The sequence below is a fragment of the Phacochoerus africanus genome, chromosome 6 (assembly GCF_016906955.1).
Source record: "Phacochoerus africanus isolate WHEZ1 chromosome 6, ROS_Pafr_v1, whole genome shotgun sequence".
In the NCBI taxonomy this organism is placed as follows: Eukaryota; Metazoa; Chordata; class Mammalia; order Artiodactyla; family Suidae; genus Phacochoerus; species Phacochoerus africanus.
Window position 1 is genome coordinate 50,832,808 of NC_062549.1, and position 5,091 is coordinate 50,837,898.

The 5,091-nt window shown below is 38.4% G+C and overlaps 1 pseudogene; it reads right to left on the minus strand.

The window, feature by feature from the left end:
• Positions 1-1,670: 1,670 nt before the first annotated feature.
• Positions 1,671-2,906, minus strand: LOC125128662 (malate dehydrogenase, cytoplasmic-like; annotated as a pseudogene).
• Between the last annotated feature and the right edge of the window lie 2,185 nt (positions 2,907-5,091).

Below are 5,091 nucleotides of genomic sequence, written 5' to 3' on the forward strand. Positions count from 1 at the left end.
TTTTTGTAATAATACATCTTTTGATGTTATTGTTTTTTATAAAGTATTTTCTGTATCAGTGGTTTTGAGCAACTTGATTATTATGTATCTTTGTGTAATTTGCTATGTGTTTACTTTGCATAAGATATGATAAACTTCTTGAATTGTGGGTTTATGTTTTATTTTATTTAGAAAAGTTTTGGGTGTTATTTCTTCCAAATTTTTTTTCTACCTCTTCTTACTCTCTCCTCCTGGGACTCCAATTACACATATTGTAATGAAACATATATAACATATATTAAATAATTACTACTTAATTTTTCCCATAAGCCACTGAGGCTCTGTTTTTGTTATTGGTGATATTTTAGTTTGTTTCTAGAGTTTTTTTTTTTTCTGTCTGCATTTTATTTTGGATAGTCTTGGCTGTTATATCTTGATTTCACTGATTCTTTTTTCATTTGTAGTATCTAATCTACTGTTACGACCATCCAGTAAAATTTCTATTTTAGGAGTTCCTGTTTTGGCTCAGAGGGTTAAGGATCTGGCATTGACAAAGCTGTGGCATAGGTTAGAGCTGTGGCTCGGATTCAATCCCTGGCCCAGGAACTTCTATAGGCCAAAAAAAATTTTCCTATTTCAAATATTACATTTTTCAACCCTAGAAAATACATTTGGGGTATTCCCGTCATGGCTCAGTGGCTAACGAATCTGACTAGGAAACATGAGGTTGCGGGTTCGATCCCTGGCCTCACTCAGTGGGTTAAGGATCTAGCGTTGCAATGAGCTGTGGTGTAGATAGCAGATGCAGCTCAAATCTTGCGTTGCTGTGGCTCTGGCGTAGGCTGGCAGCTGTAGCTCTGATTGGACCCTTAGCCTGGGAACCTCCATATGTCATGGTGTGGCCCTAGAAAGACAAAAAAAGAAAGAGAAAAGTACATTCAGTGTTTTGAAGAAACTTTCTCTTTTCCTCTTCATTATCTTCATATTTTCCTTTAAATACTTGATACATATTTATAATAGCTCTTTATTCATTCTTGTCTGCTAACTCCACCATTTTTATCATTTCCCAGGTTGTTTCTATTGACAGATTATTTAGCTGGTATGGAAAAACATGTTCATGCCTCTCTGCATGCTGGATATGGTTAATTATGAGATAGCTGAGTTCTGGATTTTGTGTATCTTTTTTTTTAAGAATGCCAAACTGGGAGTTCCCGTCGTAGTGCAGTGGTTAATGAATCCAACTAGGAACCTTGAGGTTATGGGTTCGATCCCTGGCCTTGCTCAATGGGTTAAGGATCCGGCATTGCCGTGAGCTGTGGTGTAGGTCGCAGATGTGGCTCGGATCCTGAGTTGCTATGGCTCTGGCATAGGCCTGTGGCTACAGCTTGGATTAGATCCCTAGCCTGGGAACCTCCATATGCCTCAGAAGTGGCTCCAGAAAAGGCAAAAAGGCAAAAAGGCAAAAAGGCAAAAAAAAAAAAAAAAGAATGCCAAACTGTTTAACTTTGTTCTGTTAGCTAAGTTACTTGATAATGGGCTAGATTCTTTTTTTTTATTTGAATACATATCTTATTTAGAATGTATCACTAACAGCATGGTGATATTACAGTCACAAACTTGTACCAAGAAGCACACAGTCTTTAAAATGTGTTGTTTCACCAGTAATTTAAGTATAGCATTACTATTATTTGCTAAATAAAAAGATGACATTTATATTCTTCAGCTTTGGGGCACTTAGTAACATCAACATTATTGTATAAGCTGGCAGAGGAAAGAAATTCAAACACAGTTTCTTTTCTTTCTGGCAGTTCCCTTGCAGTAAGATCCATCTTCTCACCTGAGAAATCATTAATAAGGGGAACTTCAATAACCATTCTGGTCTTTGAATTCCCTGGTGGCTCAGCGGGTTAAGAATCCAGCATTGTCACTGCTGCTGTAGCTTTGGTCGCTGCTGAGGCACAGGTTTGATCCCTGGCCTGGTAACTTCCACATGCCCTAAGTGAAGCCAAAAACAAAACAAATAAAACAAACAGCCTTCCAGGTCTTGTTTTTGATTATAACAGGGAATGAATAGGGAATAAGAGGTTATCTGCTGATCTTTGGGAATACTGTACAAGTTGCCATAAGAGATAACACTCATGGACACAATCCCTCCAGGATTCCAAACCAGATGTCCCTGATGTGGTCACAGATGACTTTTTCAGCTGACATGACACTACATAGGTTTCAAGCCTTTATGACAGCAGTACCATGCTGCTGAACAGCCATGATGAATTCTCCCTTGAGCCAGCTGTCATTCTCAAGCTCCATAAATATCAGCTTCCTTTCCTTGTGGTTTCACCTCTGCATGGTTGACATATGAATACTGAGTTGAGGAATGGTTTTCCCAGATGATGATACTCTTTACATCATCAGAAGTCACATCAAGTTTAACACCAAGTTTAACCAAGCAATTTAGCTCAACTGTGATTCGAAAAGAGTCAAACAACTGGAAATCTCCTTGGGGATGGACATGGAACAATCAGACCATTGGTACTGGCTGAATTTCCCACTGCAATAACCTTAAACTGACTTCTTCGCATATTTCTCCAAGGTTGCACCCTGGCACTTGAAGATTTTCACATTTGCTTGGAGTAATCTTTTGTTTGCATCCAATACGTTTATGGTATGAAGCTCATAAGAATGATCACATCAAGGCTTTTGAAGGCAATCTCTTTTCTATCTGTTGTGATGATATCTTTCAGGAGGGGGTGGGTACAGTCTTGCTGTTCCATTAGGACACCATCCAGGATGCCCATCATGGGCATGAAATCCACCAGCTCAAGAATTATAGGCTGGTGTTTACCAAAGACACATCCATTTCCTATACACTACAGCAATGAATATGCAATTTAACCAGTTGCTCCAGTCACAAGGACTCTGATTGGTTCAGAATTTGTAGTCGAGGGCCTTCTGCTTTCAAGGCCTTTGTGAAAAAAACCTTAAAAAAACTGTTGGCATGACTGGGAACTGTGCAGACAATTTCAATACTTGTCTCAACTAGATTCTCTTAAGTCTTGTTTTTAAGCTTGTTTTGGTAGGCTGATTTAGAGTAAATTATTCAATATGGCTCCTAGAAAATGGCTGGCCAGAACTCAAACATCTCCAAGTTCTTTGTGAACTTTGAGAATCATCCACTTGATAGCTTCCTGATCCTTTTTTTGGTCTAGTCTTGAAGAGTTTCACCCTACACACGTGTTGCTTAATATTCAATATCAGTCTCATGGTGACCCCTAGGCAGGATTCAGGATCTCATTCTTCATGTTGCTTTCTCCTTTCCAGTTCTTTGCTCTACAAAGTCCAGTGATCCTCCCAAATTGTTTTCTGTCTCATCAACTAAAGGGGTTAATTTCACCTTAGTATCATTGTATCTTCCTCTATTGCCACCCCAGCAGCAATAGAATTCTCAAGCATAAGTTATTCTGTCTAAAATAATGCTTTGGGGCCCCAGTAGTTTTATCTATGTTAGTTTTTGGTCCTCCATATCCGGTAGAATTATCCCAAAATGTGGAGTGATTTTAGTGCTCAAAGCCCCTTTACCATGAAAACTCTAACACCTTCATTTTGGTGGTCATTAACCAATATTATTTGTACACTCTTTTAATAATATAGAAAGTGGATATTAGATGAGTCTCAAGGATATGCTTTTGTGTATGTACACATAAAAACACATGTATACACACACATACTTATAAAGGACAAAGTTTATTATCAGAGGCTATAAATACATAATACAAATTAGTAATATGGCTACGGTATTTTGAACCAGGAAATGTGACAAAATACTTTCATATACGTTGTTTCATTTTCCTCTTTTGAAATATGAAGCTTAGAGAATTAGGGTAATTTGTATAAGGTCATATGTTCAGTAACAGATGAAGCCAGGTTTGAATACAACCAGCCTGACTCTAGAGGGAGAATCAGTAAACTATGGCTTGCAGACTGCCACCTGTTTTTGTAAAAAAAGTTTTCTCTCACGGCAGCCAAACACATTTGTTTTTGTACTATGTGTGGCTTCTTTGGAGCTACAGTGGCAGGGTTGCGTTGTTGCAACATAGGCTGTATGATAGCCTAAAATATTTATTACTCCTCCCTTTAGAGAATGAGTTTGCTAGCCCTTGCTCTAACACATGAATTAATTACTTCATAATTTTCAAGGCAATCTCCTTTGTCACCTTGAGGTAGTTTTCCATGTCATTTTGCTGACTATGAAAATTCTCTTCATTCATATCCTCTGCTTTCAAAGTATACTTTTCAGCATATCAAAAATAGCCCATCATTAAGAGGTATAGGTATGACACTCAGTTTTAAAATGTCTGTCTCTATCTAGAATGCAAAGTTTTTGAGAGCAGGTATTTGTCTATTGTGTTCACAGCTATACCCCCAGTGCCTAAGACAGGGCCTGGCACAAAGTAGGTGTTAAGCTGGTTAACATTTTTTTTTTTTGTCTTTCTTTTAGAGCTTTACCCATGACATAGGGAAGTTCCTAGGCTAGGAGTGGAATCAAAGCTGCAGCTGCTGGACTATTCCATAGCCACAGCAATGCCAGATCTGAGTCATATCTGTGACCTATGCCTCAGCTTGAAGCAATACCGGATCTTTGACTTGAAATGAGAGCAGGGATTTAACCCACATTTTTATGGACACTAGTTGGGCTCTTAACCTGCTGAGCCACAGTGGGAACTCCCCAACTTTTTTTTTAAATAACTGAACCCACAGCACATGGGAATTCCCAGGCCAGAGATCGAACTTGGGCCTCCACAGAAACCAGAGCCGTTGTAGTCACATTCTTATCCTACTGCACCACAACAGGAAATCCAGCTGTATAACTCTTAATGGATAATCCTTTGACTATACAAATTACTGCTTTATTAAACTCAGATAAGACTCTATCCTTCCCTAGATGAACCTCCAAGAAAAGGTGGTCTCTTTCTTTCATATATGTTCCCTTTCCTGTTGATTAATAATGCCCCTTTAAAAACAAAACAAAGCAAAACAAAAAAAACATGGGCTGAATTACTCCATGTACTAGTTAACTCAGTTGTCAGCTGAGGTTGTCTACTTTTTGATACT